We start from the raw sequence: 13729 nt of genomic DNA on the forward strand, positions 1-13729 counted from the left end.
ATGCAGGATACACGACACATTAGAGGAAGATATCCATCAGATAAAAGTGATAAACAAGAAATAAAATAAATTACTAAAAACTAAACTGGACCTGGAACAGTATAAAATTGAGAGATGGGGGGAAAACCCTGTTAGCCTACTGAACATGCACTACTATAGCAATAAATGCACTAACCATTTCCTTTGTTTTTCAATTATGAGAAATGGAATGTTATTCATGCATTGAGAAATGTTCTGCCCCTGCCTTCTCATGTGCACACATGGGACACACAATGGTACATTGAGTTCTCTCCTCGGTCAACAGGATTATTTCCTATTTTTAAATTGGGTGTATTATTGGTTGGCTTGATGGTACTGTTGCTGATCCTGTGGACGGACACGCATCTGGACTACCACACAAACACAGACCTTTATTATTTAAAGACCTGAGGCAGATTCTACAAATGCCTTCTAAATCAGTAGTTCTCACACTAACTGCAAAACTAATTGAAAACTGAAATAATGTACCACTTTGAAACATTTGAATTACAAATATATCTCCAAGCAGCGATAACAGGGGCCAAGCAATAAGAAAAAACGAAACAAAAAACAATATGCAATACGCACAATAAGCCATAGAAACATAGAACACTGAAGCTGAGAGAAAGTTTGCATTTTAAATAGCTGACCCTAACCTAGTAACCAAACCTCAGTAAAACTATACGTAAATCTAACCTTAACCCTAACCCTGACCTCAGTAAAACCTAACCTTAACCCAAAAAGCCTCCCAAAAATATAATTATACAGATAATAGACTTTCAACAACACAAAACAGCCCATGTTTCGGTGAGCGATTAGAAGAAGCAAGAAGAAGAAGAAGACATACAAATACAATAAAGGGACATTCAGTGTCTGTTTTTAATTAACAGCATTCCAAACATTTCAGAGTAAAAAATAAACCAGGTGAGTAGCTAAATGACCTACACAGTAAGGATGACATACACCTGTGCATTAGGACTATGCTCTGCAGACAGCAGCAAACAAAGAATGCACTTTCCCAAATTCCAAATAAAGATGCTCAGAATGAGGGTCATGAATGATAGACAACTGTTAGCTGAAATATTTTTAACACAGGCGTTTGGGAGCGTTTTTTAGGTAAGCGCCATGAGAAAATGCTGCCGCCTCAGTGGTGTACACAGCCCCTAAGTGTCTGGCTCCTCAGGGACACCAGACACACGTTACTGTATACTGGGCACAACGGGGGTGACCTAAACCGTATGATTACAGTCACAGTCACCCCACTAAACCACTGAACTCTATCCACTCTGGTCTGTTTACAGACCTGTCACTGATCACTGATTACCTCAAGTGTACATCGACATAGTGAAAGATATCTACTGTGAGTCCTCCATCTGTGGAAAACAGCTAACTCCACCTATACCACTAAAGATAGACCCTCGGAGCACAGTTACATTTATAATTGCCCTCAACCAGTGGTTATGTCTGTTCCTCTCACGGTGTGGTTTCACCTAACCCAGTACAGGGCTACGCAGATGATGTCCAGTTGGCTTCCAGAGAAGAGAGAGCAATTAAAAACATGCTCGCCAGGACAGATGTATTTCTAGAATGGTCAGGCCTGGAAGTTAATAAAGACATTAAATGTGCTGTCCTATAATTATGAGAGAAGGAGCGGAGGAAATAGGTGGTACCACTCAAACACCAATACATGCCCTGATTTTAGAATAGCCACACAACCCATAGCCTACGTGTGTTCTCCCTTCATGAGACATACTCCTACTGTATCTAGGGCATAAGTTTAACATTGCAGGTGAATGGAAGGAACAAGTTAACATCATCTTGTCAGAGTTTACATCCAGGTTGGACCTTATTGACAGATGCTCTGTACCTTTAACTATGAAGCTAGAGGCCATTAGACCAATAGCACTAAATTAAGTCCAACACTTCTTCTCCAATGTTCACCTCCAGCAGAACGTACTAAAGCAAAATGAATAATAAAACAGTGAGCTTAGTACGTAAGTGGTTTGCCCTGAAAACACACAGCACCTGTGATATTATTTTCCACCCTCAGTGGGGGGCGGGCTGGGTGTACCAAATGTGTCATGGATCTATATCAGCATGCACATATCACATCTATTGAGCATGCTGAATAATGATGATAGGGGAGCTGGCTAGATCTTCCCTGTTCCTCGATTTAAGGAGACGCAAGGTCCCTTTAGCCAGGGAGTCAGAGCCCCACTTCCTTTAGCCAGGGAGTCAGAGCCCCACTTCCTTTAGCCAGGGAGTCAGAGCCCCACTTCCTTTAGCCAGGGAGTCAGAGCCCCACTTCCTTGGGTTCAAAAGGAAACCCAGTGGGAAACTGGACACTCGCTCCCCAGGCTTTGGAGTTTCATCGGATTGGCCGGATTTGAACGACCTCTGCGTCCAAGCCGGTGTGTCCCTGGAGTGGGCGTGGCCTGACTCTCTGAGGACACAATAACTGACCCTCTCACCTCTGTTAGAGCAACAGTGACCTACAGCGGACACACTCACCTGACACGGAAGCTAGCTTCTCCCTGACAGGTAAGATCTGAAAAACTCTAGTGCTGGTCCTTTAATGCCAACCCAGTGCTCCAAGCGAGAGAGAGCAAAATACTGTAATCTACAAATGCTGCCGTATGATCCAAGAACACCCGAATGAGAGAGTCACCAGAGTCCGTAGCCAAAAATGTGTCATTAAAGATTCTTAAGAGTGCAGTCTTGGTACTGTGGAGAGCTTTGTACCCGGACTGGAACATTTCTAAAATGTCATTATTATTAGACCCAAATAATGGAATGATCCGTCGTCAGTCAGGACTGCAGACTGATGAAGCTAAAGAGACAAAGAGACAAGCTTTTGTTTTCTGGGTCTGGGAAACAGGGATGAAGAGAGAACTGTTTTGCATCAGACTAATTCTGAGGTCGCTGTCAGAGGAAAGTTAGTTAAAGGGTTCCCGGACATTTCAGGCCACAACCGCCAAAATAATCATATTTGAACTGGGCCCCAGCCCCCCAGGCCCCTACCCTGACAAGCACTTTATTGTAGGCATTACATTTAGTTTGACTCGGTTCAACAGATACATATTGTGAAAATAGCCGAACTACAGGCTCACAACGCCTCACAGTGAGCTTGTACTGTAGATTGGCTATTTTCACAATGTCAGACTCTGAGCCTCCTGCTCTCAAAGAAGCAGTGTGCGCAGTGGAGTGGGTGGGGTCTATGCAGAGCCGGACTAACAATGGAACTAGGTGGAGCTTAAGCGCCAGGGCCCGAAGCTTGCAGGGCCTGGTACGAGACTATAGGTACAGCTGTTGCTTCTTTCGAAAAATATAACGCAACATAAGAACCCCCGCTAGTGTTTTTGGTCTTCTCGTCTGACAGTTTCTGTAGCAGTTTTCGGGAGGGGGGGGGGGGGGGGGAGCAGTCTGTTTGAGGGGGTTCCCGACGGCTGCGCGTCGCTTCCTCCTCGAGGGGAAGCGAGTAAGCGACGCCGTCAGAAGCCCCCTCAATCAGGAAGGCCCCCCTCACTCAGACCGACCAACGTGTGTTGTTGCGACAATAACATACAGCCTATGTAAGAGGAATATAAACAAGACCTTGGACTTCCGGTAGGAGTGGCTAAACACATGGCCGCTTGACTTTTCAGCTCTCTCCGGTAAAATGCATAAATCTCTCTAAATCGAATTTAAATGTTTTAATTACAATTTCTTTTTTGGAATGAACGAGAGGAGACAAACAAGGAGTCATACAGTGAAAAATATACGGGAAAAAACCACCGAATTCAACGAAATGGACGAAGCAGGACACGCTGCTGGCAACGAGGGAGCAACAGGTGACTTACTCCAGAAGGCCCTCGAAAACATCACCAAAGAAATAAGAGACTTTAAAAAGGACTTGACCAGTGAGCTAACCTCTTTTAAAGAAGATTTAAAAAAAGAACTGATGGCAGACCTTAAAGACCTCAGACAAGATGTAACGAAGAGATTTGAGGACACCGCGAAAGAAGCCCAGAAGCAAGACGCAAGAGTCGCCGAGGCAGAGGCCCGCATCGAAGAGACGGAAAGGTGGAACGGCGAAGTAAAAGAAGCTCTGCTCTGGTCTCTGGAACAACAGCGAGTTCTGCAAGAATCCCTGGTTGAATTAGAAGGAAGATCAAGGAGGAACAACATGCGTGTCTATAACGTAGTAGAGGACAGTGAAAAAGACAGTACTGTCCAGGAGTTTATTGGCAAGTTGCTGATTTCAGAACTCTCCCTCCCACCAGACACCGACCTACAGATTCAGAGGGCTCACAGATCCCTAGCCCAAAAGCGAGGTCCAGAGTTCCCACCGAGATCCATCGTGATAAACTTTCTTCAGTTCAGTACCAAGGAGATGATCCTCAGGAAAGCATGGCAAACGAAGATTGAAGTCGCAGATAAACGCCTTAATTTTGACCATGACTACCCGAATGCGGTGATGCAGAAGAGACGTGAATATCGCGGAATCAAAGCGGCTTTGCTGAAAAAGGGAATAAAGTTCCAATCACCGGGCGCCATGATTTGCATCAAATGGGTCGAAGGCAAACGCACATACGGCAGCGCAAAAGAAGCCACGGAGGAGCTTGTGAAGAGAGGAATCGCCGTGGAGGAACCGAGACAACCAGTGGCCAGCTCCCCCGCAGAGGAGATGACAGCTCGCCTACAGCGGAGAATGCCGTGGCAACGCACTGGGGGGAAGCCGGGCCGCAACGAAGCAGTTCAACGAGCAAAAGAAAAACTTAAAGCTTTCCAGTGGGGCCAATCCGGCCAAACTAAATAAGAGAAGAAAGATAAGTACCGAATGAACCCAGAGCGCACTTAGGGTATTTTAGCATAGATTTCCCATGTGGTTGCTGAGTCTTTTGTTTTTTTATTTTTCCTTACTTTCTAGGAGGGACCTTGGGCTGAGTCTCTTTTCTTTAATATTTTCATAGAGGTTTTACTGAGTGGTTTAGTTTATTGGTCTTATTTTCCATTGCTGACAGAGGTAGACGTAAGATTTGGCTTCTTATTTAGTGTATGTATATATAAGGGCTATATATATTCGTATGTATGGCCTGGTTATGTATATGCGATCATGCGGGTGTATTGCATGTGTATATATACGAGTACTGTGTATGTATATAGGCTTTTTTCTTTTCTTTACGGTTTTCTCCCTTTTTTTCTTACCACACCTAATTGTTTTCAATTACGCGTGGCTTACACGCGCGGCGGATGATAAACCATTTGATTAACGCACCGTTGAATAAGCTGTTGGGACGAGGCAGGTTTAGGTTATCGTTGAGGAGGGGAGTATAGAAGGAAACTAACATAATTTAAACATCGAGAAGATGTTTGGCTATCTCACCCTTCCTCCTGCTAAGCCTATGTTTTTGATTATAGGCTTTTTCTTTTGTTTTGTGGGTCTAGGCGAGCGGGCTTAGTCTGAGTAAAGGCTGGAGCATAGAGACATTTACGGAACAGTCTTGTCTGAACTCGGTCAGAACTTTTTTTCTTTTAGCCTATATATTCTGTTTCTGTCCACTCGTGAAATGAGTGACCAATAATTGGAGTTAAGTGCTGGAATGCAAAGGATTCTCTAGGCATAGTATATCGTCTCATATCTGGATCATTGGATTTGGTCATTTTATTTATTATTTTTTATAATCTTTTCCGTGGCCTTTTTTCCCGTATATATAATCATTATTTTTCTCGTCAGATTTAAACTGACTCCTGTAGATCATATATATACCGAAGGAGTTTTGAGCAGGCATGTCATAGTGGACACAGCTTGTGTGGATTTTAGTTTAGTTTTTTTTCCACATACAGCGGGGGCCTTCACTTTGAGTGTAGTTTTTTCCCCCCCACCCTCCCATCGGGATACAACATGAGGTGGCAAGAGCTTTTTTCCTTTCTTGGAAGCCACCTGGCGCGTCGTGTTTTATGTGTTTTTCTATATGGTTTTTTTGTTGCTTTTATGTGTTTTTTGTGGGCTGTATACATCATTATTACTGTGAAAACAATGTACAATGGCTAATAGAAATTTTAAGGTGATATCCCTCAATGTAAACGGGCTGAATAATCCAGTTAAACGGAGCAAAGTCATCAGTAAGATGAAACGTGAAAAGGCACAAATAATATTTTTACAGGAAACGCATCTCTCTCGGACGGAACATGAGAAACTGAAAAAGTTTGGGTTTAGAAATACTTTCTACAGCTCTTTTAAATCGGAAAATAGGCGTGGTGTGGCTGTATTAATCCCAAACTCTTTAAATGTAGAAATTATTAAAGAATATAATGACAAAGAAGGACGATATGTCATGGTGAAATGTAAACTTGAGGGCTGTGTAGTAACTTTACTGAATATCTATGCCCCTCCAGGGAGTAATAAGCTTTTTTTTAAACATATTTTCGATTTGATAATAACAGAGTCAGAAGGAATATTGATTTGTGCAACAGATGCAAATAATATACTTAGTAAATTGGACACAACAAATAAAACGGTAACTACATCTCCACAAACAAGAACAATAAATGCTCTACTGGAGGAATCAGGTATGTTTGATGTGTGGCGAGAATTCCATCCGTCCGAGAGAGACTACACACACTTTTCAGTGCCTCATTCTGTACACAGGAGAATTGACTATATTTTCATGTTCAAGGGTGACAGACATAGAATAAGAGATTGCTCATTGGGTTCAACTGATATATCTGACCATGCTGCTGTTTATTTGACTTTACATCTGGACAGCAGACCAAGAAATACGCTATGGAGACTCAATACAGGTATTCTAAATAACAAATTACTCACGGAGAGCATCAAATCCGATATTAAAACTTATATACAGGACAATGATAATGGTGAGGTGAACCCAGTGATGCTATGGGATGCTGCTAAAGCAGTACTTAGAGGAAAGATGATTGCCATTGCTTCAACTTTGAAGAAGGCAAAGGATTACAAACATCAACAATTAACCACAAAATTAAAACAATTGGAACAACAACATAAGGACAAGCAAGATAATCAGTTACTACATCAGATTAAGGGTATTAGAAAGGAAATTGACGATGTCTATAAGAATGACTATGAGAAAAAATGCAGATTTATTAAACAAACTTTTTATGAATCAGGCCCAAAGGCTACGAAAATATTGGCCAGGCGGCTACGTAAACAACAGACTCATAACGCAATCCATAAAATTAAAGATCCTCAAACAGGAGAAACTTATAGTAATCTGGATGATATCGAGGGAGCCTTTGAGACATATTATAAAAATCTGTATACGCAACCATTTCAAGTGAATAAGGAAGCAGCAACATCTTTCCTGGATTCCTTAGACCTCCCCTGTATTGGAGAAGGCGAAAACAAAATCATGACTGCCAAAATAACAATAGAGGAAATAGATAAGGCAATTTCTAATCTCAAAACAAATAAATCTCCAGGCAGTGATGGCCTACCAGCAGAATGGTTTAAAACCTTTCGGATTGAGATCTTGCCTTTACTCCTGTCATCATTTAATTTTACTCTTAAGGAGGGAGCAATCCCTCCCTCATGGAGCGAAGCAATTATAACAGTGATTCCTAAGGAGGGCAAAGATAAGGCCCTATGTGGCTCATATAGGCCAATATCTATTCTGAATGTTGATTATAAATTATATGCCTCAATCATGGCCCAACGCATGAACACCTTTTTGTCCGAGATCATCGAAACTTGCCAGACTGGCTTCATACGTGGCCGCCAAACACAAGACAATATAAGGTGGACTTTACATGTCATGAACCACATAAAACAACATAAAATAAGCTCTATTTTAGTAAGCCTCGATGCTTTTAAAGCATACGACACTGTTTCGTGGGACTTCCTGTTCCTGATACTTAAAAATTTTGGCTTTACTGAAGAATCAATTAAGTGTTTCAAAACTTTGTACACAAAACCCACAGCAAGAGTTAAAATAAATGGACACCTATCGAACCAATTCACTCTGTCACGTGGCGTCCGTCAAGGCTGCGTCTGCAGTCCAGGACTGTTCGCCATTTTTATAGAACCCCTGGCCCAGGCAATCAGAGAAGACCCTCGAATACAAGGAATCCCTATAAATGATGAGGAGCAGAAGCTGGCTTTATATGCAGATGATTTGTTAATTTATTTAAAAAATCCGGATAGATGCCTCCCCAAATTAATGAGCTCCTTGGAAATGTATGGTCGGTTCTCAGGCTATGAACTCAATGTGGATAAAACTCAGATACTCTCATATAATTATAAGCCCTCAAAGGAAACAAAAGAGCTTTACCCTTTCAATTGGAACTCTAAATCAATTAAATATCTGGGAATAAGGTTGACTAAGGACCTATCTAAACTCTATGAAGCAAATTATCAACCCATAATCACACAAATTAAAAAAGATATTGAGAGATGGTCTCTGTCACCCTTGGACTTAAGTTCTAGAATAGAAGCAGTCAAGATGAATGTTATACCTAGGATATTATATTTCTTTCAGTCTCTACCAGTGGAGGTGCCTGCCAAACAGTTTTGTGAATGGGACAAAATTATATCTAGATTTATCTGGAACGGAAAGAAACCGAGAATCAGATTCCAAACTTTACAACTCCCTAAAGAAAGAGGGGGACTATCCCTTCCAAATTTGAGGGATTACTATTATGCGTCACAATTAAGACCTTTAATATGTTGGTGTGATGATAAATGCGAGGCAAAATGGAAAGCTTTGGAAATTAAATCAATCAACATCCCTATTCAGTCTTTAATTGGGAACAAAGACCAGGCTAAGTCATACTATGACATTTTAGACCCATTCACAATTTTTACTTTAAATACTTGGTTCAAAGTCGTGAAACAGTTCAAAATGGAGAGGACAATCAGGGTGTTGAGGTGGCCCGCTTACGATCCAGATTTTAAGCCTGGTGTGTATGATCAAACTTTCAGGCGATGGGCTCGGTATGGTTTTTCCTCTTACAGTACTGCCATGAAAGGCAATGTGTTATTGAACTTTGAACAATTGAAAGATATGTGTATGTGCATAGATAACAAGGACTTTTTTAGATACCTCCAAATACGAGAGTACTTCATGGGGGAGGTGAAAGCATCCGAGCCGGTGGCCTCAAACGATCTCATACAGGTTTTTATTCAGGCATATAAGTATGAGTCCAAAAGAGTAGTATCCAGTATTTATAATGCCCTGGTTTCAGCTAGGGTCAACTCCACAGAGTACATTAAAACTAATTGGGAAAAAGAGTTGGAGATTACCATCACATCAGAAGAATGGGCAAACATGTGCAATACACAAATTACATCCACCAATTCAAGAATGTGGAGAGAATTCTGTTGGAAGAACCTAATGAGATTTTTTATTACCCCCAAAATTAAATCGAGACAACTGAAAACAGATCAGCCTTGCTGGAGACAGTGTGGCCACAAGGGAGCGGGCCACGCTCATATTTTCTGGTCTTGTCCTAAAATTCAGAAATACTGGCAGGACATCCATTCCACCTTGGAGACCATTCTGTGTTTTGAGATACCTCTGTCTGTTTCTTTTCTACTGTTGGGAAATATCCCTGAAGAGTTTCTAACACATGATAAATATTTAATCAAGATCCTCTTAGCAGCAAGTAAAAAAGCAATCACACGACGCTGGTGCCAGCAGGACCCACCAACGAAAGATCAATGGATGGACATTATTGAGGAACTGTATTCTATGGAAAAACTAACATTCATACTTAGACTACAAGAGGATAAATTCTATAAAAAGTGGGAAAAGTGGAATTTCTTCTCTCAGCCTAGCGATATTGCAATTGGATTTCATTGAAAGTTTTTTGTAATATGAGAAATGCAGCCTTTTTTTTCGTTTACTTTTTGTCTTTTTTCTTTCCGTATTGTCTTGTCAGTTGTGTATGTTTTATCCTTCAATAAAAATTAAGTGAAAAAAAAAAAAAAAACAAGACCTTGGCGCAAAACTTTATTTACCCTGCTCTAATGCAACAAAAGTGTGTTCTTACATCCTCCATTTCACGATTCCAGCACTCGTGAGTAAATTAATTGAATTGCTATTATGAAAGTTTTCAGTGACGTTGCACCCACAGGTTGCATTGTCGTCAATAATTAATCTGTTTTTAAAACGTTCTAATATTAATATAGCATATTGGCATTGTCTGTTGGTGCACTGTGCACACGTTATATGGACCATGTAACAACAGCACTGGTCAACAGCACTGTTTGCAAATGTAGCTACATTTGTTGGCCACAAAGACAATTTAGACAAAACATGCTGCTGCCTGCTAATGGAGCTTGAAGATATAGGCTAATTATTTTTCGGGAAAATTGCAGTTAGTTTAGCAGAGACTGAAGTTGGAAAGGCTGTGCCCAGTGCGGCAGTTCCTACTGTCTTGTGTGCCAGCGGGCAGCGCAGGCAGTAGTGGATATGCGCTAAACGCATGCATGTGAATTAATTAATTAATTAATTGGCTGAATCAGTAGGGGCCTTTTGATTTGGTGAAGCGCCAGGGCCTTGAGAGGGGTTAATCCGTCACTGGGTCTATGGACTGGAAACGAGGCTAAATGTTTGCAATATTTGACAATTTGGTATTAAAAAGGTCTTAAAGGTCATTAAATTGTAACTTTAGATACACCACTTATACTGTTTGCTGTTGAGTGAGAAAACAATGTTGCACATTAAGCTAATCATCTGGGGACCCCCACAAAATAATTTGGGGCCCCCAGTTTGGAAACCAATTAGTTAGTCTATATTTGTCTCTTGCTGATGTGTGATTGTGACTGTTACAGTGCTGTAAATAAAACATTGTTCTATTGTCATTAAATATTACATCCTGAGCCTAATGTCTAATGTCTAGGACTCTTGGGTGTGGTCTGCTAGAATATTAGACTGGAGTCTGTACATTATTAGCAAGGACTTTCACGCCAAGACTCACTCCCCAATTGCCGCTCTGCACTATCACCTCTTCCTGAGGACTCTACATCAACCCCAAGCAATCCTTATTTATTGTATCACTTCTGTGACTAGTTTTGATAGATGTTTGTTATAGTATGCACTATGCAGCAGCAGTTAGTTGTACTGTTAGTTACTACTACAGTTCACGGTATGCTTTTGTTTCTTGACCACAAATGCTAATCATGATTGATAATATGACATGAATAGCATTTGTCGACCAGGCAGAGATATTCTAATCGAGTGTTTTTGGATGTGATCAGCATAATGGCTCTTGTGCAAGGACACACATGTTCTGGATGAAGTCCCCAGTGACAACTGGAAATAGTAAAACATCCACTTGAAATGTCCTCTAGGCAGTGGACCACTGGAGCCACAAGGGACATGAGCTAGGCCCTATCTTAGTATCTCATCATGTCCCTTGTGGCTCCTAACTGCTAGAGTATCTAGTTTAGATAGAATGTTGTTAAGAGTAGGTAGGTTGAAGAAGAGAAAAACAAGCACTCAGTCAAAACATGCAGTTTACCGGGTGCACGGCTCACAAAGAATCACTGTTATAGAGAGATAGCCAGCACTCCGAAGTCCATTTAAGGTATATTCGTCTCCACCAGGCCGAAGGCATGGGGGGAGAGTATGTTTTGCACTCCGTCCGTCCGTCCGTGTGTCCGTGAGCAGCTAATCTCAGCCACCGTTAACCCGGTCGATGCCAAATTTTGCACACATACTCCCTGGATGCCAACGATGAACCTCTGCCCCAAACTTTCCAGAACGGCCTGTTATAGCGCCACCAGGAGGCCGCTTTGTGCAAAACAAGTTTTTGCACAGTACACCTACAGATTTTGTCCAAACATCGCGCAAATTGGTACACAGTCTCTCTAGAGCCATTCAACGAAACCGGTCTTTCAGATTTCTCAGACTCCATCCTGATTGGTTAAGATTGGCTTCCAAAGTTCACAGGAGTGCTCAGTTTCAAACAAAATGCTGCAAATCATGAACACATCGCGTGATTTCCGTGAAATTGTGCACGCACATTCCCACTAGGCCGAGGACGAAATGCCACATGAACAATTTCAACTCAGCCTCAAGGTGGCGCTATAACTGGCCGAAAAGTGTTTTTACCTCTAACTGCACGGATCTGTGGATAATTTACTTTTGTTGCCCTTTTATCCAACCACCAGATGAAGGCAAGCTGCAATGTCCTACATTCCTATCCTGGTGGAGACCTGTGCCCAGAAGGGCACTTTTTCTAGTTATTGCATTGTGCAGCACAGACAGACAAAACACTGACACATTTCGGCGTCAAGCCTTCCTCAGCATATATATATATATATATATATATATATATATATATATATATATATATGGTACGTATCATGGTTAGTATCATGGTCAGAATCATGTCAGTATCATGGTCAGTATCATGTCAGTATCATGGGAGAATCATGTCAGTATCGTGGTCAGTATCATGATCAGTATCATGTCAGTATTGTGGTCAATATCATGACTGTAACGAGGGCTTTCACCTAGAGCTGCATACTGTATATGGAGACAACGGAGATATACAGTATCTAGTGCTGACATCAGGTCAATGTAGACCCTACATGTGGGTATGGACGGGTGGCGTGACGTCATTGTGGGCGCACATCCAGTTGACTGGCGTCGTCGTCATTGTGATGGGCATCCAGTCAAACCCTATAGAGTGGTTATGGCAGATACTTAATAGCTAGCAACATTTGCTACGCTCCGTGCGAGTAGCCTCGGAAACCCAGACGTTTTTATTTCCAGGGAGAATAAAAGTCTGGGAACGAATCCACTTCAATTCGGCATAGTAACGCAAACGTTGATCACTCTCTGCCGATTTCTGATCGTCTGCACCTTTGTTAAAGTGATGCACAAACGCACACCCGTACACACACACGCTCTCTCTCTCTGTCGCTCTAATTAATTAGTCTCATGTCGAGACTCTCCCGGCGGATCCTGCCGGGAGCTGCCTATGCCATAGAAAGCATCTTGTACCCCAGGCTACCGTGCAAGAGACTCCATAGCCTTCCGTACGAGACAGGATATTTGGCCTTACAACCCAGATATTCTCAGCGATACCTGGCCTTACTTAAGTTCTCACCGGACACCACTGTGATGGGCCCTAACTCGGACAACCAGCCCTAATTGAGTAGTAGTTTATAATCACAGTATCAATTAGTATCATGGTCATCTTGGGTTCACACGGGCAGACGCAAAGACGCAGTCTACTAGCCAGCGACATGATGCAAAGATACAATGATGCATGTAGCTGCTCCAAATGATACTCCCATTTGTCTTTGCGTCTGCCCGTCTGAACGCACTATCAGTATTATGGTCAGTATCAAGTCAGTATCGTGGTCAGTATCATTTCAGTATCATACCTGTATCCGTTAGTATCAAGGTCCGTATCAAGTCAGTATCATTTCAGTATCATACCTGTATCAGTTAATATCAAGGTCAGTATCAAGTCAGTATCGTGGTCAGTATCATTTCAGTATCATACCTGTATCAGTTAGTATCAAGGTCAGTATCAAGTCAGTATTGTGGTCAGTATCGTGACAGTATTGTGACAGTATATATCATGGTCAGTATCATGGTTAGCACCTTGTAGCCCTTAATTGTTTTCCTTTACACTCTTACAGTTTGTTGACAGGATGCCATTTACTCTGATCTCACACTAGTAAGTCACTCTGAATAAGAGTGACTTAAGACTTAAGAGTGTCTGCAATTATAAA

The sequence above is a fragment of the Protomyctophum parallelum genome (assembly GCF_964188405.1).
Source record: "Protomyctophum parallelum genome assembly, chromosome: 13".
NCBI classification, from domain to species: domain Eukaryota; kingdom Metazoa; phylum Chordata; class Actinopteri; order Myctophiformes; family Myctophidae; genus Protomyctophum; species Protomyctophum parallelum.